The 27,894-nt window shown below is 33.9% G+C and overlaps 1 protein-coding gene and 1 pseudogene across 6 annotated transcripts in view; both read left to right on the forward strand.

Moving 5' to 3' along the window:
- The window catches only part of DIAPH2 (diaphanous related formin 2), a 912,659-nt gene that overhangs the window by 339,191 nt on the left and 545,574 nt on the right, over window positions 1-27,894 (forward strand). The gene's annotated exons all lie outside the window — the stretch shown is intronic.
- LOC126945265 (uncharacterized) lies at window positions 8,094-18,131 on the forward strand (annotated as a pseudogene).

The raw sequence follows: 27,894 nt of genomic DNA on the forward strand, positions 1-27,894 counted from the left end.
AAGTCCACAAATCTTAGTGTAAAGGAAGTATTTCAAAGAGATTATCTCAATTACAAAAGAACTTGCCTAAGTTTCCTGGAATATTTTTAAAAGAGTGTATTATGAAAACTTAATTTTATTTGCACCCTTTGCCTAAAGGATGTACTGCTTTGTTTCAGAGAGTCTGACTTATGTGACTAACTACTTTGGCTCTTTTAAGTTTTCAGTTTTCCTCAAATAATTCAGTATCTCTATTGGGATCATTAACTGTTTACTTCACATAACCATTTACTAAAGACCTGGTCTACTCAAAGGACTATAATTCTAAGTAAGACAGTATGATGCCCTTAAGGAACATGTGTAAACCATTGTATGGTATTCTTCCCAAAGGTTCTGTATTTTGAAAGTCTCAAATTCACTGCCAGCCATCTACAAAGAGGTTGCTTCTTTTTCTGGTAGAAAAACAATTCCTAATATGCTATAAAAATTTTGTTAAGAATATTTGATCTTCAGATATAGTTAGGTTTCCATAGATACATCTAGACTAGATATCCATTCTGTGTCAAGAAATGAAAATGTGAGATTTTTATGAGCAAGATTAGCAAACAATTAAAACCAGTTTCCAATTTTACATATTTGAAATCCTCACATTCACAGTGTACTTATTTTCCTAAGTAAGATAATAGCGTCAGAGATCAGAAAGATGCCAGATCTAAAAAACTAAGTCAGCTGCATTAGAATGCTAGTGAATGTCCTTTTGGAAGGTCATCTCCATTAGACCTTCTGTTGCTCTCCTAGTAGGGTTCCCCCCCGCTTTCTCTCTCTCCTCTTTTGAAAATGGTCATAGCTTATTTTAACTAAATAGAGAACTTTATGAATTATTTAAAGTCTCTGTATTTAAGCAAAACAAAGCAATAGAGAATGTCTAAATAGTATAACAACATAAGTAAACACTTTCTTTAAAGATGTTCTAAAGAAAAGAGCTGAAAAACCAAAGTTACTGTCACAAGGATTGGTAAATTCCCTCAGGATAAGTTACTTTGTGATACATATCAGTAATTTTTTTTTTTTTAAAGAGTTGCTGGATCAATGTAAATTTTCAAACTCTGAATAAAACTGTATATGTTGCATCTATATCTTGATGATGATAAAGTTATGGGTGGATATTAATTACAAGCATCCTCAAAAGAAAATATACACTGGTATAAAGGGCCAATGTGATTTTAACTTGCTCTCTTGATGATGATTTCTAATATTTCATGTCTATGTTGTTCTAGTAATTAGCATGAGGGAACTGCCCTGACAGCTGGAAATGTCTTAAAGCCATCTTCTTACTATCTTTTAAGTTATTGATAATGTAACAGGGATTTTGAACTTAAAATATACAAATTCTGAAATCATTTTTTTGTACAGCAGACATTGTTAGTATATTCATTTTTTTTTTTTTTTACTGTGACACTGTTTTATGAATTAAACTTAATAATGGCAAGTACTTTTACTACTGCTAAAAATGAAAACCAAAAGGATCCAGATGTTGCCAGATAGGATTTGGTCAGAATTATTTGTTTATAGAAATTAGGATTTTAAAAAGTCAATGAAAAATATGTGTTCCAACAAGCATTGTAGTCCACTTTTATTATTATGTATGTAGATAATTAACAGTTTCAATCATATTGTGAGTAGAAACGTATGTATGATATAGAGTGATCTTTAAAATAATCTACATGGTATATACAGAACAGATTTTTTTTAATGTCGTTAGCCTAAGGTTCCAAAAAATAGGAAAGTGAAAATCAATGAGGAATTGTCAAGTCTGCAAAATATCTTACCTTGGGATTGTACAGAATTCATTCTAAAAAAAAAAAGTCAAAAACTTCATCCTGCAGCAATGTTCTTTCATGACTGAGGACTAGAAGAGAGAAAGAAATCAAACTACCGTCATGTAACGATTTAAAAATTAATCCATACTTGAGACCCCTGCACCACTGAGTTATTTTAACATAACCTCCTCTTTTCTCGTATTAAAAAAACTAGATTCAGAACATTACAGTTGAGGAGGAATATATTACCATTGTAACTACTGAGCACTCTCTGTTACTTAATTTTTTTTAAAGTGTGTGTGTGTGGATTGGATACAGTAACCCAGGAAAAGTCTCGTGTAACAGTGAGCATGGTATTTTTCTAGACATTGTTGGTCTCAGAGGTCCCCATTAAAAAGAATAAGAGTTGCTACTTCTCAAACCTTGTCAGATACTGGGCATATTACCTGCATGCACAATGGAGGGATTGAGGATACCAGTCTACCTTCGTGATAACCTTGTTTATACACTTAGAAAACATATCGGCTACTGTATGCATTATTTCTACAACACTACCACAGCTTTGCTTGTAAGATTTTGTAAGAAATACACAAGAGGAAGGAATCATAGGCCTTGGATTCTGAAAAGTCTAATTCAGTCACAGTGATGCAGTGCTCAAATGAACTATAACAGATTTAATGAGCAATCCAGGACAGAGACACATGTACTGGACACACTAGGGAAAGAGGTTACGTGTACAGGGACTAATTAGCATGAAATATGAATACATTCATATAAGTAGTCTTGATCTATGGGATGCCTTCTTTATTGGGAATGATTTTTGCATGAAGTTAATGAAGAGAAATTCAGGAGTTATACTGTATAAAGAATTTTAAAATAGTATTTTAACTTTTTGATTCTGCAAAGTCTAATTTCTGGAGCAAAAAAGAAATTGCATATCATGAAATAGTATGAGCAAATGAATGTGGATCTATTTTCTACAGTGTCTAAGATATAACAAGGTGGGGAACAGTAGCTATCCTTCATATAACTGATTAATCAACAAATAGTTTGACTTCAACCTCTTGAATTAGATATGTGCAAGATATCGAGTGTCACTTTGATATTTTAAACAGGGGAATGTGGTCATAGTGTATTCCAGAATATATACCTCTAACCAGACAGCTGAAAGGTTTGGATTCAGTTTGTTGGGTGTTCTAAGCATGTTTACCAAAGAAATCAGTCTTGAAGCAGGATTTAGAGAAAGAATAGATTTCGGCTGGACGTGGTGCCTCATGCCTGTAATCCCAGCAATTTGGGAGGCTGAGGTGGGCAGATTGCTTGAACCCAGGAGTTTGAGGCCAGCCTGGACTACATGGCGAAACCCTGTCTCTACAAGAAATACAAAAATTAGCAGAGCATGGTGGCATGCGCCTGTTGTCCCAGCTACTTGAGAGGTAGAGGTGGGAGGGTCCCCTGAGACCCTGTCACAAAACAAACAAACAAACAAAACAAAACAAAAAAAGATTTCATTTGTTTTAAGTTTGGTTAAGGCTTATAGGAAAAGGAGCCAAAGAAGTGATAAGAACAATATGTGAAAATAGACCAGGATTGTAATATTAATTTGAATATTTGATACTTTATTCCATTTAAACAACAGTTTTATTTTAATTTGAGATTTGAAATTTAGCATATGAAAACTTGGAATTTAAAAGTATTTTTGATAAGTATTTTTGAACACTAGAGGTTTGGGGGAAATTAAGCTAATTTTTACCACTCCCCTTCAAAAAGGTTCAACATTGGATTGCTTAAATATATGGCTAGATTTATGTAAAATACACAATTAATATTAATATTTTATTTTGTATCTGACTTCAATACATTTTTATGTGCTTCCTGTTTGTGGACATCTTGGAAACTGCTACAGGAGTTAATATTCTTAGAAAATTCAGTAATTTAGAGATGTGAAATTAGAACAATAATAGTTTAAGTGGTTGATAAATTCATAGATTATTTGCAAGAAATATAATATTTCTATGTAAGTTAATTGTGTTATGTGCCATGTAGCAGAAAAATAGGCTGGGTATGGAGTTTATGTTCAGTGTTCTCATGGTTGCCGTGGTACTGAACTCACATCTTTATATGTGTAAAATGTGTATAGGTGGAACAAGGAGTTAATGGGGCTGGTACTCAGAATAGAATAGGAATGGGAATAAATTTAGAAGTGACCATCATTCTCTCTGTCCCAGCTTTGAACAAGTCAAAATGCACATGATTTTGTTCATTTCATTATCAGGGCACCTTTTGAGAGAGAGAGTTGATTGACAAAAGATGGGTCGTGAATCAGACTAATTATTTGTGTGACTACTCTTTGCTTTATGGGAACATGTTTAACTTTAGGGATATAAACTTCAGGAGGTGCACTAGGTAGATGACAATCATTAAAATAGCAGAATACACTTGCTGAGTGTTGAGCATTTAAATTGTGCTAAATAATGTGTTGGATGCATTTACCTAAGTCTCCTCATTTAATGCTAGCATATTCCTTGTAAAATATAGGTACTATTTTTTTTTTTTAATCTCAAATATTTGTAGCTGAAGAAACCAAGGTTTAAGGAGCTAAGTATTTTGCTTGAAGTTACACAACTTTTAAGTGGTAGATCCAGTATTCAAATCTGAATCATTCATACAGTTGAATGTATACCTCATTTAACTTAGTAATATATTATTTTTAAACACTGAGAATAACAAAAGTTCCTTTTGAATCAGTTTTTCTATTTAGCTAGGCAATAAGATGGCTTCATTTCATCTTTTGTGTACTTTCCTGTAGTACTGCTGTGAGAAAATCATACTGGGCTTTCTGCTGGTTAGATCTCAGACATATATGTATATTTATCTCCTGCTGCCTGTCCAAGCACTTTTTGCTCTTGCAGATGCCTGTAATCTGGCCTGTATGTCCTCTGTCATTGTAGGTTCCACCAAATAGGGTCTGCTACCTCCCTGCAAGCATTGCCTTGGGGGATATTTTCATGTTTCCTTTTGTGTTCATTCATGGTATGTATGTTCATTTTATACCATTTAGGAAGCATGAGAGATTTTAAAAATGTCTCTTGAATTTATATCACGCGATTGCAATTTAGAAGTGACCATCATTCTCTCTGTCCCAGCTTTGAACAAGTCAAAATGCACATTGACGTTAACATTTTATTCATTTTGCTATATATATTCTTTCCGTGACTGTTTCTCTATGTCTGCAGTTTTTCGTTTTTTACTGTTTGCGTATATCCTTATATTTTTATAAGTACTTTATTCTGGTATGTAGTATATACTATAACCTGCTTTTTGAACCTAGTATTTATTCTTGGAACATAAAGTAATATTCTGGAAATACATGATTTTATTGACTCTATAAAACTCCCTTATAAGAATATACCATGATTTTTTATTATTTTTTAAAATTTCAATAGCTTTAGGGTAAAACTGTTTTTGAATTACATGGATAAATTACATAGTGGTAAAGCCTGGGCTGTTAGTATATACATCACAAAGATAGTATACATTGTACACAATAGATAAGTTTTCAGCCCTCACCCTTCTCCCAACCTACCCACTTCTGAGTCGCCAGTGTCGATTATCCCACTCTGCCCCTGTGTACCCATAGCTTAGCTCCTACTTATAAGTGACAACATGCAGTATTTGGTTTTCCTTTCCTGAATTACTTCACTTAGGATAGTGGCCTCCAGTTCCATCCAAATTGCTACAAAAGATGTTATCTTGTTCTTCTTTATGGCTGAGTAGTATTCCACGTACACACACACACACACACACACACACACCACATTTTCTTTATCCGCTTATCAGTTGATGGGCACTTAGACTGGTTACATATCTTTGCAATTGTGAATTGTGCTGTGATAAACATAAAGTGCAGGTATCTTTTGGATATGACTTATTTTCCTTTGAGTAGATACCCAGTAGTAGGATTGTTGGATCAAATCGTAGATCTTTTAGTTCTTTACGAAATCTCCATACTGTTTTCCATAGTCATTCTACTAATTTACATTCCCACCAGCAGTGTAAAAGTATTCCCTTTGTACCACATCCATGCCAGCATCTATTGTTTTGACTTTTTTTTTTTTTTTTTTGAGTTGGAGTCTTGCTCAGCTGCCCAGGCTGGAGTGCAGTAGCGTGATCTTGGCTCACTGCAACGTCTGTGTGTTTTGACTTTTTAATAATGGCCATTCTGACTGGGATAAGGTGGTTATCTCATTGTTGCTTTAATTTTTATTTTCCTGATGATTGGTGATGCTGAGCATTTCTTCTTATATTTGTTGGCCATTTGTGTATCGTATTTTGAAAAATGCCTGTTTGTGTAATTTGCCCATGTTTCAATAGGTTCATTCATTTTCTCTTGCTGATTTATTCACTAAGATTTATTTCCCTATTGTTCAATATTTAGATTGTTTCAAATTATTTGATATTATTATGTCACATAGAATAGTCTTGTATATAAATCTTTTTGTAAATTTCTTATTGAAATGACTAGTGGAAGGATATGAGTTGTTTTGGACTCTTGTTATGTATTGCAAAGTTGTTTCTGAAAGGCTTTCAAATTTAGATTCCTACCAGCCATATGTGAGTAGCAATCATTAGAACACTCACAAATACTGAGTGTCATGATTTTTAAAAATATTTTATTTGTTAAGTTGATGGGTGAAAAACTGTATCTTATTTTTTACTTATAATTATTTGCTTACTCATTATGTTTAAATAGCTTTATTACATGTTGACCATTTGTTTTTCTTTGCGTACTTTTTGTTCATATAGTTTTACTCATTTTTGTTTTACAGGGATAGTATGTTACTTATTTCTTTAAATATATTTATATGTTTATATTAACCCATGATCACCATTTTTGCAGTTTGCAGTTTTTTCCTGAATTTTCATTTGCCTTTTAATTTTGTTTTAAAGTATTTTAAGATAACCTGTAGTTTTTTGTTGTTGTGGTGGTTGTTGTTTAAAATTAGTGGGACCACTGAAGCTAGAATTTCCCTTTTAGATAAAAATGTTACATTAGTTACTTCAGGGAAACAGAGAATAGCATAATAATTGTGATAAGGACTCAAGAGAAATTATACAAGTAGTGCTATTCATTATCATTGGCTTCCATTCAAATGGAGCTAGATTTGTTATTTTCATATTTCTCTTTCTGAGTCTCCATTTGTGACAGTCTCTTGGCAGGATTTCAGTCTACTTCTAACTTTTATACTTGTAGTTGGAGCCCAGCCAGCTTCTCCTGCTTTCTGGGAGGAGCTCACTATCATCGTGTATCTATTGGCTCAGATGTCTTGTAATGGTGGAACAATACGTGGAAGCTGTTTAAGTTTCCTGAGACTTCAGTGGGTCATATCTCTGTCACAAAACTGAATCATTTGAAATCTGAAAGTGGCTTTAAAGATCATCGTTTAAAGATCTCACCATGTAGATGAGTCAAATCCAGAGACACTGCTTTTGCTTGCTTTCTCAGGCATACAAACTTCACTGAAGAGTAGTAAGCGTGATTGATTCTCTGACAGCTACATTATATTGTAGAGGCTTTGTTGTTATTCATCTCATTTACACATTTAATTCCTACTCTGTATATGGGAATATAATATTTTTCTGATTTAATAAATCAGGCATGATTTCTTATTGCATGATTTATTGTGTGATTCTTTTTTGTCACAAACTTTGTAGGATGAGACTTGGCAAGTAACCTATCCTTGAGGGTTTTTTTTTTCTCCCAGATTATGGCATCTGTGGTAGTCTGTCTAAGGCATTATTATAAAAGACATTTATTAAAACACATTTACATATTAACATAGTGAAATAAAAGAAACTGCTTTTCAGTTTACGTAACTTAACAAAATATATCTCAGTCTATTTGAGTGCCACCTAACTTCTAGATCTCTCAACAGTTTTGCCTAGCCATCATTTCTCAGCTTGGGATGGTGTAGAGAAACATATTATTCCCACCTGACCTTACAGAACTGTAGCTAACATCATCAGATGTCAGGGCTTTGAGCAAGCCTGCTTGTGGGTAGTTTATCTTTTCCAGTGATTTGAGATTTGTGTTGCATTGAATATACTTTGAATTTCACATATTCTCTCTCCTTTATTAGTCTGTATTTGGGTTGTTTTGAAGGATTTTTGTTTTAATATATAGATTGATACATTTTTGTATATGTTGCTGGAGGCGCTTTTGCACTGCTACATTTTAGAAATAAAAATAATAAATAATACATATGGTGTTCACTGTTTTTCTCCTCTGTCTTTTGATGGCTATAAACTTTCATTGGAAGTGTTAGTAACATTTCTTTATTTTTACTTTTACTATTTAAAAAATAATAGTAATAATAATAAACGTTTGGCTTTTTAGCCAGGCATAGCATTTCCTAATTTGAAAATGTACTGTTCATTTTTTAAATAGACTATTTTGTAGAGCGGTTTTAGGCTTACAGAAAAATTATGCAGAAATCTCAGAGTTCCCATATAATTTTCTTGTCCTTCAGAATTTCTCACATTATTAATATCTTGCATTTTGGGTGGTACATTTATTACTATTGATGAAACAATATTAATAAATTACTATCCTTAAAGTTCATAGTTTATATCATGATTCAGCCTTTGTGTTATACAGTTCTATGGGTTTTAACAGATGTCTTGTCCACTATATACTGATATTTGACTTATCCTTTGATGACAGGATAATCCTCCCTTGTATGGTTCATTCATTCATTTCCTCATTTCGTATATTTTTTCCTGTAACTATTTATTGAGTACTTCCTGTGGTAGGCGTTCTGACAGATGCTGAAGGAAATTGCCAACCTATGCACACCCGATGATGATGATGAGGTAATTTGTGAGAAAAGGCTTTAGAAGGGAATAACCTTTGCTGACAGAATGGTACAATAATCAGAATGGTACTGATTACTGGCTTAAAATTTCTACTTGTGAAGTGTTTCAGTTAAAATAGGAGTAGCATGTTCCAATTATGCTTCAGACATTTATTTGCAGAGAAGTGGAGTGTGAGAGCTATGTTAACTGGTGGCTGTACTGGGTATTTCTTTATATCTTCCCTATTTTTTTGTTTGTGATGAATATTTCTTTATATCTTCCCTATTAGAAGTTGTCAGAGGCATTCAAAAAAAGCAGTGTTTTTCCTTGGAACTAACTATTCTGGGACAGTGTAAGCCCATGGGAAATTTTGACTTAATGAATTTCTCATCATAAACTTTTGGCATTAAATCTGTTGATATGTGCAAAAAATTTGTAATATTTACATATCTTTGATGGGGGAAACAGGGTTGATTTCTTTTTACCTAAACTAAGCATTCCAAATAAATAAATAACAGCAGAAATGAAGAGTATAAATAGAAGACAATAGGAAGACTTAAGAAGACTTAATTGAGTTAATTCATCTTCTTTTCTGGTTCTGTCATTCCTTTTCTCTTTAGTTGTAAGATTATACATTGACTAGCTAGCAGTGATGCCTTCAGGCTAGGTATTAGTATAAGGTTTTGGTAGGTTCTTATATAATCTGCCAACTATTACTCTTGCAGAGGTTATTTATTATTATTTTTTGTAACAGTTTAATTGACAGTATATTATTTGAAGCCAGACTATCTGAGTTTAAATCCTGGCTGCCCTGCCACCAGGGGCAGGTGTCTTAACCTCTCTAAATCTCAGTTTCATCTGTCATTATAATAATACTTTTTTTTACATGGATGTTAGTATGATAAAATAGAATGATGTGCATGAAAACCAGTGCCATTAATCACTGCTTAGAATTTGTTGTGACAGTAATGATGATTATATTGTAAGAGACCAAGTTGAAGTTCTTCTTGATCTATAAATATATTTCTAATGTTTCTTAGATGAATTTGTTGAACATGAAAGAGATTTCTTTTCATGGCTAATGGCTGTGCTTTGAAAATTTTCATATTAAATGTAGAACTATAATCCTCTTTCTGTGTGGATTGGGAAGCTAGTACTTTATTTTCTTTCTCTCAGGCTTCTGATTTATGTTTTCATTGAGTGAATATCAGACCATTGCTAATGTCATAAGATAAAATCCAGAAAATAGATGAGTCACTCATTGAAAATAAAATCTGATCAGAAATCCTTTGACTATGTTACATTTTAAGATAATTAATGCTTGGTTTTTGAGTTTTACTGTCATACCAACTTTTCCCATGTGTGCATGTGTGTATACATGTGTATGTGTGTCAGAAAAACTGAAATACTATTTCTGCTCAATTCTATTTTGTGAAGTCAATCCAACATTTATAGTCCCATAAATATCAAATAAATGAAATAATTATTGTCACTAAAGTATAGAAACTATTGCCTCTTCTTGTTTATTGTATTTGCTACTTAAATTGACACTGAGGCAAATTTTAAGTGAGTTTATGTTGTGAAACCCTGCTAAAATTTAGAACTCACTATAGTCTGTTAAAATATGTAAAAATCCATATTAAGTAGGTATAAAATCCATTGAAGATACTTTTATTTTTTAAGCAACCTTGGAGTGTAGCTTTTAAAGAATACTTGTCTAGCAATATTATTAGCTTAAAATATGTAGACATGAATACCGATCGTTGAAAATTAACTTATTTAACCATTTGAAAATGAGATTTATTTTGTTTTATCCAGTGAAAAATGCAAAACCAAGTAGACATTGTTTTTTGGTTAAAAAGGTCACAAATTTATGACTGTATATGTTACTGGGATTAGAAGTGTTTTCCCTATTGGTAATTTATCAAGTGAGTGAATACCTTTCTGTGAATGTGAACAAGCTTCACCAATTTTAGCAGTTCAATTTTAGAGAACCTGTGATGAGTTATTTTGCACAAAAGGCTTTATCTTTCAAACTCCTTTGCCATCTTTGCTTGACAGAGAGAGGATTTGATGACTTTTTCAAAACTCCCCTTTACTGCTTCACCTGAGTAATGTTTTAGTTGCCCTGTAATAAAAATGGAGCTGAGAATTGAAAGGCCAAAGCAGAGGGAGTTTTATAGCTTGGGATCTTTTAAGTTTCATGGATTTATTTTGTATTTATATCCTGGAGGGGGATGTACATTCTGATATTACTCAGTTTTTGTCTGTTGGAGAAATCAGTTGTCTAAAGTAGCACTTTATTTTTTAATATAAAAAGAGTAATGATTTGCCTTTTGTGAAGGATAATTTTAATGGTACATTGCAGAGATTTAGTTGGAGGGAAATTGTAGGCATTATTTTAATATTTATAAAGTATTTTGGGGGCCATGTGTGAAGGCTGCATGTAAATACACTACCAATAAAATAACACCACTAATACAATTGAGATATTTTAAAAAGGAAAAAATATGTACTTACCATCTAGTGAGCAGAGACTTTCTTTCCCTAATTTGCATTTAGAAAGCTGTAAATTAAAATGCTAAAAGAAGACAAACAATTCCAGCCCATGCTGCTGGTTTTGTAAATACAACTTGCTTATTTGATATAATTTTAAATGAATACTCTTGACATTGAGACATCATGCTTTCTGATCATGTAATGGTAAGCCACAGAATAATAGAAATAAGCTTGAAATGGGCATAGTTTTTACCATAGTGCAACTTTAATTGCATGCTTTTATATCTTCAAATTAATTTTTGACATCTGTATACAGAAATAGACTTGTACAAAGAAAAATGAATAACTTGCTTGTCTACAAGAATGTCATTTTACTTGTGAACCATTGTGACAGGTTTTTTGTTTGAGCATACAACAAACAAAATATGTAATGTTGTTTTATCTTCCAAAAATACATTGCTGTATAATAAGAAATTGTAATTTTGCAATGAAAGAAAAATCCACTAAACTGGTATATATGTGATTTCTTTTTGGTCAAACCCTGTAAGTAACAAATTTGACATTTAATGCTATATTGTAAACTCTCTGGTATCTTTTTTTTCTTGCTCTGTAACGTAGCTGTTTCTCATGTTTTCTCTTCTTCAACTTCTTTTATGCCTCACCTCTCAATCCCTAAAGTACCCACCACACGAACACTTAGAGAAACGTAAACATGCACACATTTGATGAACTACCTCATAATTCGTTAACAAATCTAGAAGCACTCCATCAAGAGCCCCTTCATCTTCCCTTGCAAAATCTATCAAATTGTCCTGTATCTTAATTCATATTATTTCCCGTTACCGTGGACAGAAAGAGTCCCTGTACTTGTGGAAGAGCAATCTGTCCACTTGTGCCCTGGTTCCCATTCCTCAGTGATTTAGCTTCTTTCTCTATGCCATATTTATTTTCTCCTTCTCTACTGGATCATTTTCCGCAGCATACTAACATGCTCTAGTGTCTCTTCTCTTGATAGAAAGAACCACTCTTGACCTCATAGCTCCCTCCAACTATTCCCTATCTCTCTGCTTCTCAGACAGCAAAGCCCCTTGAAAAATTTCTCTATGATTCTATTAGTCACCGTCTTACATTCTCATCTCACTCTCAGTCCATTCCGATTGAACTTTCAGGTCCATCATTCCACAGAGTCTACTCTTCTTAAGAACTCCAGTGACATTCCATGTTTGTGGCTCGATTATTATTTTAACTTCTCAGCAGCATTTTATTATATATTTGACCATTCCCTCTTTCTTAGAGGAAACTATGATATTGGTTTTTGTGACTTCGCACTCTCTAGGGTTTCCTCCTTCTTCACCAGCCCACTCTTTCTCAATTTGCTTTGTTCACTTCTTTGATTGATTTTCACATATGTTTTGGGGATGGAACCAATAATACTTGCTGATGAATTGGATTTGTGGGATAAAAGACAAAAAGGAAGCAAGAAAGACTCCTAATTATTTGGCCTAAGCAACTAGATGATGGTACCATTTACAGAGAAAGGAAAAACGTGGGTGGTATCAGGGTCAGGGGTCAAGAATAGAGAGTTATGCCTTGGACATGTTGCATTTGAGATATTTTTTGGACTGAAATCATGTTGGAAATGTTGTTTGGTAAGTAGTAAATAGTTAGAGTTTGAGTCTAGAATTCCAGGGATTAGTTATAGCTAGAGGTATCAATTTGAGATCATTAGCTAATAGATGGTATTCACATAATATATCTGGTTGAAATCACTTTGTGAAAGAGTATATACATGGAGAAGAAAAGAAAGTACAGGATAGAAGCCCTGATGCATTCTATCAATTACAGGCCTAAGAAAGGAGGAAGATCCAGCAAAGCAAATTGAGGAAAGTATGGCCAAAAAAAGTAGAACAGTATGAGTCATAGCACCAAAATAAGAAAACGTTCTCAGAAAGAGAGTACGATCAAATGAATCAAATGCTACTGAGAGTCTGAACTAGATGCCATGTTGGTGTGAATTGAAGAATACAGTTGGAGGTGAGAGAGTTTAAGCAGTTTGGCTAGACAACTGTTGAAAAGCGTGGCTCTGGAGGAGCACAGAGAAGGTGGTATGTGGGAAGGGTATGGTATTAGGGTGTTTTAGGATTTTTGCTTTTTGGGTTTTTTTGAGACAGAGTCTCTATAGCCCAAACTGGATGGAGTGCAGTGGTGCAATCTTGGCTTACTGCATGCAACCTCCACCTCCCAGCTTCAAGCGATTCTCGTGCCTCTAGCTCCTGAGTAGCTGGGACTACTACAGGTGCACACCGCCATTCCTGGCTAAATTTTGTATTTTTTGGTAGAGACAGGGTTTTGTCATGTTGGCCAGGCTGGTCTCGAACTCCTGACCTCAGGTGATCTGCCCATCTCGCCCTCCCAAAGTGTTGGGATTACAGGCATGAGCTACTGTGCCCAGCCTATTTTATGTTTTTTTTTTTTTTTTTTTAAAATAGGAAATGTTAAAGCATCTTTGAATACTGATGAGAATAATAGGGTTGGAAAGAAAAAGTTGAAGATGTAGGAGAGAGAGAAAATAAAAAGTGAAAGAAAGAAAAGGGAGGAGTCCTAGATCTACATGTGGAAGAACTTACCTTTGATAGGAGGATCCTTTTCTCCTTTGTGATGGGAAAGATGAAGATGGTATAAATGCAAGTTTATTTGCTAGTGGCATGATTATGGGTGGGGAGGTGCCATTTGATAGTTTCTATTTTCTCATTAGTTAGGCAGCAATGTCACCACCTAACAGTTTAGCAACAGTGTGGGATGGGTTGATGTGAAGTGAATCATTTGAAAAAATATGAAGTAATTATCGGTATAGTGTTGCTGTCATTGCTGGATAATAGAAAGTGTTCCCTTGAAATTGATTATTATTACTTTAGAGTGATAATTACTCTTCCCAATTATGCTATTTTCTAAGAATGCCATACAAATGCAGGCCTGCAAAAACGTGGAAGCATTAAGGGGAAAGAGCATTAGATAATGATTACTAATGTCAAGGAATATATCTTGGGCCATGGAATTTGAACTAGACAGGGAGGCAAGTGAGGACAGGAGAGGAATGATGGATGGTGGGTCAAAGGGCTGGTGGCTTCGTTGACACTTAAGAATTGGTTCAGCAGGGTTACTTGATCGACTAAACTGGAACTATAGAAAAAAAGATCATCAGTTATGGTGATTGAATTGAGATTTGGGAGGTTGTGTTACTTTAGGTGGTAAGGGTGTGATTATCACAGGATTGAATGGCAGAGGCTGAATTCAGGAAAAGATGGATAAGTTAAACTGAGAGACTATAATAGGTCTGATGCAGATGATGAAGTCACTGAAAACAACAGAAGTTAGAGTGAACAAAAAGACTGAGTCAGTTGCTACAGTCTTCAGTAAATGACAGGGGAGTGACTAGGAGATCTGAAGATTAAATGGAAAAGATGGAATAGCTGGATTATGCTACCTAATACTTATTTCTGTCAACAGGATCATATGAAAATGAAATATTGGCAAACCAATTACTTTATAAACTGATGACTGAATGAAAATCACTTCATGCATTGTTAGAGATAGCCCAATGAAAATGGATTCCGTTGTGTTTATCTAGTTCAAATAGTACATGTAATGAGAACAGTTTACATGGAATGACATTTATGATGGCTAGCCATGATTATAATGAATTTCTAAAGCATAGTCAGTTAGGCATATATAGTACCCTTTATCTATAAATTCATGTTTTAAAATAAAAAATATATATAATTATAATCTATGTTAAAATAAATACCTCAGATATACAAGTTAAAACAGCTTAAGGGATAAAATAGGCTTTTTTTTGCTCTGTTTCATAGTAACACTATATAAAGGATTTACTTGAAACATTTCAGTTTGCTCAAGTTAGCCAAGTATATACTTTGGCAGGTGACAAGGCTCAATAGGAGTCCTTGTGTTTTAAGTCTTGGTTCTCTGTGACTGTGTGACCTCAGTTCCATGAACCGAAAAATCAAATGGTTGTATTAGGTACTTTTAAGGGATCCTCTGACTTTGTTCTATGATTCTAACAAAAAGAAATTGGAAATATTTGTATAGAAATTGTATCTTAGCTTTTAACATTGACATCATAATATTATATGGTATATATCTCTGTACCCCGTTGATATAGGATTCTAGGCTATTGGTGATGGTGTGATTTAATACTTCCGGTTTTCCTTTTATTCTGCAATGTCGTTTAAGTAGATATTCAAATAATTTCCTTTCAAGCGAGACCAGGAAAACAGCATAATGTAGCACACTAAGAAACACCAAGAAAAGACTAGTTATACATTACCTTGTATTTGGAAATCATTTCAAACCTACAGAAATTGCAAGATTAAGAATACTACAAAGAACACTTGTATATATCCTTTACTCAACTACTGTTAAGCTCCTTTTTCTCCTTCTCTCTTTCCCTTTTCCTTAACCCTCCTCCCTCTCTTTTCCTGCCTTCTTTCCTTCCAATCTCCATCTCCATCTCTGTTTCTTCTTCAGCCTCATTAATCTGGAACATTTCCACAGCCATTCTTTGTCTTTTATGACATCAACAATTTGTAAAATATAAATCTCCTTTTTAGAAACATAGTATTCCTTATTATTAGATTCAGGATATGTGTTCTTAGCCAGAATTCAGCATAGGTGATACTATATGAGGTATCACACCTAGAGGTACTCACTGTCTGTCCACCCCTCGTTGGAGAAATCAATTTTCGATTAAGGTATTATATAATTTCTCTAGTGTCTAATTACTCTTTTTTTCCTTGGAATTAATAAGCAGTCTGTGGGAAGATACTTTAAGACCATGTAAATATCTTGCTCCTCATCAAAATTTTCCCCTAGATTATCTAACATTTATCATAATGGTTGTAAAATAATATGTTGCCAATTACAGTACTCCTTCTACATATAGCATTCTACTGTAAGCAAGACCTCTCCTTTCTCATCTATCATTTTTACTTATTGATAGATTTGTTATTAGTATGGACTTATAAGTTCCTATTTTTCAATGGTTTATAGTTCATTACTGCAATGCATTACTTGGTGCTAAATTTTTCCCAGATTTAGCCAGTGAGAGCTCCCTCAATCTGTTCCTGTGAAATGCCTACATTTTTTTTTAGCACTACCTTACTTTTTGACATAGAAAGACATTTTAGTTTCATCTTGTAGCTACTCTTGCACAGTCTTGGAATCTACAATTTCTCTGAGGAACCTGTATTTTCTTTTAGTGGGAAATTGTACCTGGATATTAGGTGTATGCTCATTGCTACTGGAATGCAAGAAAAGGCAAGTTACTTTTAAGTTAACAAACATTAAAAATGTAATTAGGGCATGACTTTTTAGCCACATCATAGGATTGTGCTTTTACATATGTCTCATTGGTTTGATGCAGGTGGGAGGTAATTTTGAGCCTAATTTAGGAGGAGAAAAGGAATTAAAATAAACATGAGTGATATCAGAAAATAAAGAAGAACATTGAATGTATGAGGAGAACATTGAATGTATATAGTAGCCTAATTATAATTAATAATTTTAATTTTTAAAAGTAATAATGTGTGAGGTGAAGAAGTAGCAAATACTTACTTTCCCTAACATAAGAAAAATACCATTAATTGATCTAATGGCCATATATTCATATTCTAGTTGAGTTGCCTCAATGACTCAGTTAATAAAATAAGAAATTATAATACCAAATAGAATCAGACAAGAGATTTTAATGAGAAAACAGAATCTGTTTCTACCTCAGAAAGTTACTTAAACAGTAGCTTCAATAATCTACTATGGAGTACTACAGGTGGAGAAAACAATTCTTGATATTTGTTATATATTTTCAACTTTAAAAATCAGATTATGGGGTTTCATAGAGTTTACTAAAGGTGTGGTAGTTCTTTGATGTTTTTAAAAATATATCTTTATTGTAGTTGGGACATAATATTGATGAAACTAATTTCTACATGTTCAATGAATTGAATAATTCAGAATTCAATTCAGAACTCATACATTCAATGTTCTCCTTTATTTTCTGATATTACTCATGTTTATTTTAATTCCTTTTCTCCTCCTAAGCATCTAAATTTTTCCCTTCATTCTTATGTTACTTTATAAGTGATCTTATTACAAATAAGCATATACTGAGTCATTGCAACAGAAAAGTGCTTCACATACTGAGTTGCTTTCTGTTGCACTTGATACATTAATTGTGCACTTACTATATATGCAAGCACTGTGCAGGCAGCTGTATTTCTTGAAAAGTTACTTAAATTACTGGTGCTTCCAATGAAGCTGGTGGTAGGGTCTATTCCCTATCTCCAAACTGTATTAGACCAGCTTGTCAGATGTATTACTCATTAGGTTGCTAAGGCGTAAAGTCAGAACTTCAGATTTATAACATGATAACATTTGGTGTTTTTCTTTTGTTATCAGTTTCTTTTGTTAGCTGATGGTGGAAACAACTATGCTTTTAAATCTTCTGTCTCAAAATATATTCTTCCTAAACATTTCATATTTTTAACCATTAAATTTTCTCTAAAATATATCTTAGAATTGATGGTATACCTTTCCCCCCTTTATCATGACAGTGATGATCAAATGCTTGCTTTGTGAATTATATTCTTGACATATTTGAGCTGGGTATTTTTTTAAAAATTAGTGCTGTTTTGTTTTTTGAGTCATCTTTTCCTTTTATTGCGTTTTGCTTTATGAATAATCATATATTCTCACTTGGTTCATTAAGTAGTAGTAGCATAATGATGAGAGTATATTAAAAGAACTTATTTTAGATTGACCCAATCTATATGAGACATCAACAACACACAAGTAATAGAACCACGTTTTTGTTTTTGTTTTTTGTTTTCCTTCTCTGGAAAGAAACCACTCTTACTACTAACATTGAAACTAGAGTCATCCTTGGACTTTATTCAAATGTGTCAGTTTTGGGCATTTATTTCTATTTTATTTTTTACACGGTCTCAGTGCATATCTGTACATTCATTACTTTCAGTAATATTGCTTGCTGAATTTAAATTATTTGGAATATTGTGTTTTGAGTTTGCAACCACGGAGTGAAGGTGGTAACATGGTTTCTAGGTTTACAGAATGATTTTGTTAAAAGTATCACTTTCTGTAAATACCTAAGATACCATATAGGATTTAGCTTTTGGTCTTGTATAATAGTTAAAACAATATGAATGTAAATATATTTTCATTCTCATTGTTATTATTGATTCAGAGAGACTTTAAGTTTCTACAGCAAATCACATTTATCCCTTTCTGGACATCTATTATTAATGTGATATCAAAGACTGAATAAAATATTTAAGTCATTAAGATTTTAGTTCTTAATTATGCAATCTCCCTTGCCAGGGCTGTTAACTTTTATAATACAGGGAGGGTAGAAATTCAGCAGAGACATTTATTTATTTTCTTTTATGAACAAGGCTGTATAATTTGCATTTTTTCCAGGTGGTTTGGGGAATATTTAAATAGATCACACAGCTGCTGGCTTGATGGGTTTGGGGGGTGTGTTTAGCAGATGCTTCCAGAATCTGGAATTTGAAGTATTCTTAATTTTATCTAGAGATGCAGATATCTATTCTCTGGTTTAATTTGTCAGGGGATGACTACTTCTTTGATGTCTTAGTGATATATAACTGTCTTGCTTTGTTTTTTTTTTTTCTTTTTTTCTTTTTTTTTTATTTGGCCACTCACCTCAAGCAATTTTAACAGCTCTGAGGATGTATTTACTATAGCCTTTAATAGTTAGACGGCTATTCCTATTAAATAGCTGAATATATTTTTAAGGATAATGTGGGGTTCTTTAATTAGCTTGATAGTTTACCTATAAGAAGGAAAATGAAAACTGCAGCCAGCTGCATTTCCACAGCTCATTTCTGCTTAAGAAGCACGTATCTGGGCTGAAGAAGAAGCACGTATCTGGGCTAAAGAAGTAACATGTATCTGGGCTAAAGAAGTACCACTTTCTTCATTTAATCTGAGATGAGACAACATGTGAAGAACTTGGAGCAGTCTGATTTTTTGAAATTCTTTTCTCTCATTAGCTGCTTTGCTCAAAAATAAGAGCTGTCAAACAACAGTAATTTTGGATGCCCATGATTGTGTTTATAGGCCTTCAATATAGTATTTTACTGAATATAAGTGCTTGTTAAAGCCAATTTATCTCTTAATTCAAACAATTTATTGAACACCTATTATACAAAAGATACTTTGCTAGGTATTTTTGAGGACTATAGATGACTAAGCTAGACTTGGACCCTTACATGTAGGAGCTTAATGTTCAAGAATAAGACGTGTACAATTATACCAACCACGGAAGTCCTAAAAGTGAAATAGAGATGAAGTGATACTGATTTGCAAGGAATGAGGGCAGGGAAGACAAGGAGAGACATGGGCGTCATCACGGAAGCAGAGGTAATTGATCTGTGCCTTTCCAAGTGGGTAAGATTTGGACAATTAATACTATGTTTGAAGATGATGAGAAGAATAAGAGCAGAAATGCTGAGTTAGAATCTCTAGGAGTAGAGAATTTATTATTGTTGTGCAGTAAGGTATAGGGAAGAGTTAAATATGACTTTATATTAAACATGCTTATTATTTATTGTACATTTATCTGTGGAACTATTTTAAGGCCTAGCATGAGGGTTGATATCCTTCAGAGGAGATTTATGTTTGCTTTGGCTGGGTTGCAAAACCAACCTAGGCTGATGTTAATATTTTGGCTTAAGGTTTTCTTTTTTTTAAAGACTCTTGAGGACCTATGAATTCAGGCTACATGAAGGCTGGCTTTGGACTGGGAATTATCAGAGAAGATTTTTACTTTCTCCATCCAGCACCAAGTTTTGATATCGGCAATTTTCTTTTCTGGCCCCGTGGAAGATGAGCAAGTTTATTTCTAATTTACTGTTAAACTGAGGTGTAGTCCTCTGGGGTTTGTAGGACCATTTCCTATTACTCTTTCCACTTTGATTAGGCCCTAGGCTTGGTTTCTATTCCCCCATCCATGAGGCCTTGACAACTGAAGCTCAAGTTTATCTGGGTTCAGAATATTCACTCAAGGTCAAAGCTGACTCTATTGATATTTACCTCTCTAAGTTTATCTTTCACTTAGTTTTTGGCCTCTAGGTATTCCTTACTTTCTTGCCAGGTTATCTATATATTCTGAATTATTTTGAAAATATTCATCATGTTTAGTTCTTTTCACAGGTAATTGATATCAGGGTACATCTTCTATCATACTTTCAGAAACAGAAGTTAAGGTAACCCGTTCTTACATGGACATGTGACATCTCAAAATGACTTTATTCTTATGTTACAGTTTCCTGAACATGAGATATTGGTACTAGAATACAGAAAGTATGGTACGTGGCCTTTTCTGATGCAACTTAGTTTTTTTATTAATACTCATTTTTAGAATAGGGAAAGACACTATTATAACTACCTATTGAAGAATCAGAGTGATTCAGGAGGCGATTTCATGGGCAAGAGCTATGTTCTGTCAATATTCCAAGTTTCCAGTCTCTCTTTCACACAATTCTTCCCCCCTCCATTCACAAAAGAAATATCTTAAAAGAGAAAAGGCTAAGAAAAAAATCAATACAGTCTACACAGATCTTTATCTTATTAATGGATCCTTAGTAACGAATGTACATGTGCTTTGTGTGGATATATGTGATTTTTGACTTTTCAGTTCAGGACTAGAGGGCACTGAATGAAAGCTGCCTTCATGCAGTCACTTCAGGCTCTAGGATCACCCACAGTGGCTCTGCTTATCATATAGAGTGACTTGACATTGTAGGATTTTGCCGTAGGAAAATCTGTCTTAGTTGTTATCTGCCACCGGTAATGGGTTTTACCAGGAAAACACATATGCCAGCTGTTAAGTTTCATAATAGTGATGGAAATTGAAAACATAAATAAACCTAAATCAATCATAGATTAGCCATTTTTAAGTGTAACATGCACCAATGAATGACTGTGGCATCTTAAATACATTTTATTTATAGATATAGAGGTTGAAGGTCAATAACTGGAAAGGCTGGCTTTTAATTTTTTAGATTAGGATACAATTTAATTTCTAACATGTATAGTTTAGGAATTTTTACAGTTTGGCAATATAGTTCTTTCATTGAATTCAATAAGCTTTATTTTCATTGTCTACCATGTATCAAATTGGTACTACTTTCTAGTGATATAAAGATGATCAAGATATTGCTGATGGCTTTGAGTAACTCACACTTAATGGAGGAGCCAGATATCTAAACTAATGATAGTACAGTATATTAAGTGCTACATCCAAGATAGGGACAAAACTCTGTAGAGGCCCAGAGGAGGGAATAATTAATTCTGCTTGGAAGAGTTCAGGAAGGCATCTCAAAGAAGATGGCATTTTAGCCCAGCCAAATGTGTTCAGGTTGAGAAAGAATGGAATATAAAGAATATCAGCAAAGGTATTCAGCAAAGGTATACAGGCTTGGGATGTCCTGATTTTGTCTGATAGTGAGTAATCTGGTTTAGGTAGAGCATTGGGACACCTGGGTGCTATTAAGTTAATTTGGAGCCAGATTTTAAAAGGTACTAAATTCCCTACTTATTACTTAAGCTTTATCATATATATAGGGAGAAAAAATAAGGATGAGTAATAATATCTTACCATTTTAAAAAGATAACCCCAGTAATGAATGTGTAGAAGAAATTGGAGTAAAGGGGAAGAAAAAATGCAAAACAAAACAAAAATCAAAGTGACTACTGTAATTTCATAGCTCTTCTATACACCTTAATACATTGTTATAGCTATTCATTTGTCTATCTGAAAACAAAGACTGTGCTTTAATCTTTTCTTTCTTTCTTTTTAATTTTATTTATTTATTTATTTTAGCAACAGGGTCTCACTCTGTCACCCAGACTGCAGTGTACTAACATGATCATAGCTCACTGTAACCTCAAACTCCTAGGCTCAAGTGATCCTCCCACCTCAGCCTCCAGAGTAGTCGGGACTATAAGCACATGCCGCCATACCTGGCTAGTTTAGTTTTTTTTTTTTTTTTTTTTTTTTCACTTTTGTAAACATGAGGTCTTATTCTGTTGTCTGGGCTCAAAGGATCCTCCTGCCTCGGCCTCCTAAAGTACTGGGATTGCAGGTGTGAGCCACTACATGTGGCCTTTAATCATTTTTGCATTTACATTGCCTATGATCATGAGTGTTATAACTGTAGAATAAGTGAATTAATGAATGAAAGATCTAAGCAATAATTGTTGAGGGCTCTAAACAGGGCAGTAGAAATTTAGGCAGAATTTTGCAGATGGAGGGCAGGCATAGGGAGAGAAGATTCAAAAATTGCGTGAAGGTTTCTTATTTCTATGATATATATTTTGTTATGATGCTTTTCACTGGAGTAGGGAACAGACACAACACTTCTCAGGTAACTGAGAATGAGTTCATGTTGGAGCATATTTATTTGGAGGTCCTGTGGAAGAGATACGAATTGGATTTATGGGTCTGCAACCCAGAGAAAAAACCTGGGCTGAAGATACAGATGCAAGAAACATAAGCACATAGATTAATGATTGAAGTCAGAGTAGTAGATTGCACAGGGCAAAAATATAAAGTAAAAAGACTAGAACATGGGGACTTTGGGGTCACTAATATATAAGAAGTAGATAGAAGTAGAGAATACAATATGGAAAACAAAGACTAGTCAGAAGCATAGGATTGTTTATCAGAGAAGTCTGGTCTTTGAAGTCATTGAGAAGAAAGTTTCAAGAAAAAGAACTATTAGTAATTTAATAAATTCAGTAGTTTCCTATATCGATGTATATACATATGGGTATATATGTAACATACTTACATTAATATAGAGTTGAATGATAGCAAGGTCACTCCTATCTGTTGTTATTGAACTTCAGATCTTAAACCAGTAGGACAATTTCTAGGAAGAACACTTCGTGATTCATTTCTCAACTAAGAGAAGAGTGCTCTTATTTTTCTAGTGATCAGCTTGAAGTAGTTTTTTTCATTATGTGTGTTTATGCATTGCAGTTTCATTGATTATGTACTTTAAAAGGTTTTAATGTGGCCAAATATTGAGGATGTAGCTGTAAAAGCCTTTATGTGGTGGTAAACTCCAGCATTTAATAACTGCTAAAAATGCAACATCTTCTCTCTTATTGTATTTGACAGGTTTTTTGTTATTATTTTGATACTCTTTACTTTGCCAAGAGGTAACTCATTCCCAAAGGTATTTTATGCCAGGGAAATTTCATCCCACTTTGTATAGAAGGCTAGGTTTTATATTAACCTTTGAGTGTGCATTTTTACTGTGGATTATACATTGCTAGAATTACTTAAGCAAAATTCATACTGAGATTCTTTATTTTAAAACTGATAATGACCATACGTATTAAAGGGCCAGCTCAGAAAACTGCCAGCAAATAATCATCTTTGCCTTTGGGAAATAGTGAAGTCATTGCATCGTGCTTGAATTACCATAGACTCTATCAGCAGATACACTCATTGATTCATTTCTGCTCTTTTTGTTAAATCCAATTTTTCTTTCATCATTGTTTAGTAATGTAATTTTCTATGTCTGGTATGCTTACCTGTAATTTTACAGAACCCCATTTCTTTGTATATCTCACTCTATTAGACTACGTGTAGTACAGTGTTTGTAGAGGGGGCCGTTAACTGGGAATTGGCATTTACAAAGCTGCCTATTAAGTGCCAGTCACTCTGCTTTGTTTTAAACGTAGTTCACTTAATGAAATGATAGGCAAATATACTAAGGGAGGGAATTTGTTGTAGTGGAATGAATATGCATTGAAAGCATAGGTTTCATCTAGGTTTGAATCCCAGATCTAATAGTCATTTGGTAGACGAAGTCACTTCACGGGTCTGAGCCGAAGCTTTTGTATAGTAAAAATGGGATCCTATCTTGAAGAGTTATTATGTTAATTAAATAGTTGAGAGATGTAATCTAAGATATTCATTAAATAGAAGATATATAATAATCAACATCATTAATAATTACTATTAGAAAGGAAATTAGACGTTTTCTTTGCTTTGAGTGCTATTACTAAATGGTAAGTCTTACGTAGCAAAAGGAGACATGGAACGTACAGGCAATCGCCTTTTAAATAAAACCTGAAACAAAATCTAAGTGGAAATCTAAGTGGAAAGCTAGATATGTAGTTGACCCTTGAGTAAAGGGGATTACAGGTGCCGACCGCCCGCCATGCAGTTGAAAACTCGAGAATAACTTTTGACTCCCAAAAAACTTTACTAATAGTCTACTATTGACCAGAAGCCTTATGGATAACACCAACAGTGGATTAACACATGATTTGTACTTTATGTAAGTTTCTTAAGGCTTATATAAGGCTTATATAAGGATTATGTAAGTTTCTTAAGGCTAGTAACTTGTTTCCTGGAATTCTTTCACTTCCTAGGGTAACACCTTGCCCCCTACCAGGAATTTAACTATTTCTTTAATTTTATTACATTGAAGTTGTTTGAGAAAGCATGCTTTTTTCACTAAAAGAACCCAGCAAATTTCATTCTTTCATTGGAATATTTTCTCTAAATATGACTACAAATGCAGTTAGTAAGTTGAGAAAGCCACCTGTTGTCATACTGGCAGGCCACCTAACTGGTCCATCTGTACTTGGTGTGCAGGGAAGCGTGAATAACTACCATTAGGCCTGCACAGTGTCAGATTTCACATTCTCATGACACCATAGGTAATCGGGTGACAGCCAGTTTATTTCCATCAGCTAATGTTATAAATACTTCATATTTTAGGTTAACCCTGATATCACAGAATGGAATAATGTTCTAATCCTCATTAGCAGTTTGTTATGCAGCAACTTTTTGTATGCCAATAAAAATGACATAGACTGCTGCTTCTGTGGCATTTCCCCTTGAACATGCCATTTTATTCATTTGTTGACTCAGATAGATGAAGTTGTCATGTTTCCTTGTTGGAAATGTTGACAGAACCTTGTGGGCTGTGCTTGTATAAACGTTTGGTTTTCTAAACAATGATTTTCAATTTAGCTCCGTTGGTACTGTTACATGCCACTTTTCTCTTTCTGTCACATTGGGAAATTCTATTTTGTTGTCGGTAAAAAGAGGGTGTGGGACTTGCTTACTGTCTATGTAGACTTTATTTTGCTAGTTGATTTCATTAAAGAGTGATTCCAGGAAGCTTTGGGCCATTGTATCACCTTGTCTCATTCCATTATGTGTATTGATGCAACATGGATCGTTGAACAGTATAATCTCTTTTGCACGGTTCTTATTGATTTTATCCAGTAAATCATTGTCTGCTGGGTTTATTCTGAAGTCATTTTGGGCATAAAAACTATTCTTGACTTTGACAATCAGGTGCCTTCTTGTAATAGATAAACTTAACACAAAACTGGTATCCAGTCACTTTGTTTTTGTCTCCTTCACACTATATAGTTATCTTTCCTACTAAACTAATCAAGTGAGTGATCTCTATTCAGCAAATGTTTCCATTCCCTTTCTTATTTCTTGTAATATGGCTTCTCTTATCATTGCTCTTTTGAAATTGCTCTATATGATCTGAAATGGCCTATATTCTTCTGGTCTTTTTTTTTTTTAAGGATTTAGACTATGCTTGACCTTCCTGCTACTTTTGACACTGTTGATTACTTTCTCTTATTGAAACATTTTCCTTTCTCACTTCTGGGACAATGAATTCCCCTGTTTCTCATACCTTTTTATTGTTCTTTTTGTCCTCTTAATTGGCTGTTCTGTCTTCTATGGGCTCAACACTCCAGGCATCCTCACTACTTAGGCTTTAGTTACAACTTGAAGACAGAAGATCATCGCTTTCACATTTATATTCCTGTACCCTCATTTTTCCCCTCCAATGTTTCACATATTTTATTCACATAATATTACCTGAGCATCATTTTCCACATACCATGGGAGGAGGGATTGATGTGGGAGATAAAGTTGTACCATGAATGTTCTCTTCCATACAAGTTTATAACTTAGATAAGTCAATAAGATATATACATGAAAATTAATTAAGTAGGGCAGCATGTGGAAAATACCTTTCCAGTGCTAAAGGTAGATGAAGAATATAGTGGTAATTAAAGAAGATTTCATAGAGAAAGTGACATTTGACTTCAGTCTTAATGGATAGACAAAGGTTTGACAGCAAAAATGTGAAGGGAGATGAATTGAAAATATTTTACAATCATTCAGGAGTCCTGACATACTTTTGCTATCTTAGCTACTCTTGTCCTAGTAGACTATAGGGAAAAATCACTTAAAATTAGAACCTGTAATCTCTCCATCTGTATTAGGGACACAGAATAACAGTATACACAATGTCTCATGTCATATCAAGAGATGTTAAAAATGTGTATATTTTGGAGGCAGGACTTCAAGGATGATGCTACCTGGAAGTAACAATTTTATTTTCTTTACTCACTTATACCTGTTACATCTTATGTGCCTCAGTTTTCTTTAAATAGTGCACCAGGTATCAGATATAATCTCTGCCTTTTTGAATGTTTTATCAGATTCAGTTCCATGAAATCTAAGTGGAAAGCTAGATATATAGAAGCCTTATGGATAACGCAAACAGTGGATTAACACATGATTTGTGCTTTATATTGTATTTTACATGTGTCACATACTGTATTCTTACAATAAAATAGGACAAAGATGAAAACGTTGTGAAGAAAATTTTAACACAGAGAAAATATATTTACTGTTCATTAAGTGGAAGTGGATCACCATAAAAGTTCATTCTTGTCATCTTCATGTTGAGTAGGCTGAGAAAGAGGAGGAAGAGGAGAGACTGGTCTTGCTGTCTAGGGTGGCAGAAGAGGAAGAAAATTTATATAAGTGGACCCTTAGCTGTTCAAACCTATTATGTTCAAGGGTCAGCTGTATTCTGCTTTTTTTCATTCTTCTTCACGGATTGTCATACCCAACTCTGGAGTCTATGTTTTTTAACTGATATTTTAGTAAAAATTTCCAGTAAGAAACAGGAATTTATTGTATCTTATAAGCCAGTTTGATTTTTTAATTTAATTTTATTACGACACTTCTGTTCCAAATTTTACATATTTACTTCCTGCTCTGTCTCTGTAGTTATAACCAGTTCTTAAGTTCAGATTCAAAGCATTCTGGGCTAAAAGCAGAGGCACACTTTGGTGGCTGCCATGAGGGAAGCAACAATGATCCCCCACAGTGATCGGACTGAAGTGGCTGGGGTGAAGTAAAGGCCAGCCTAATGGCGAGCACAGCGGGTTTGAAATAGTTTGCTAGGAAAAAGAGTCAGCAGGTTGCTGTCCTGATCCAGTCAAATACATTTGCTGTCTGCGACTATTAGCAGTTGCTTCTTACCTGGGCTATTACCTTCTCTTTTATCTTCAATAAGTTTCTAGTAAAACCTTCAATTTGTGGGATTTCTGATTTTTTTTTTTTTTTAACATAAGGCAGATTTCATTCTGTTCTTTATGAGATGTTTTTTACTTTGTATGGTAATCGCTCTATCTGCAGTCTACAGTAGATTTCAGAAAACTAGTAAGAATTTTAGGGGCTGTATATTGAGGAGCCACTGTACATTTGAGTTTTGCTTTGCCTTCAGATGTAGTGTTTAATCTTAAACATTGCATTCATCTTATATATGCCTTTATA

This window comes from Macaca thibetana, chromosome X (assembly GCF_024542745.1).
Source record: "Macaca thibetana thibetana isolate TM-01 chromosome X, ASM2454274v1, whole genome shotgun sequence".
Classification (NCBI taxonomy): Eukaryota; Metazoa; Chordata; class Mammalia; order Primates; family Cercopithecidae; genus Macaca; species Macaca thibetana.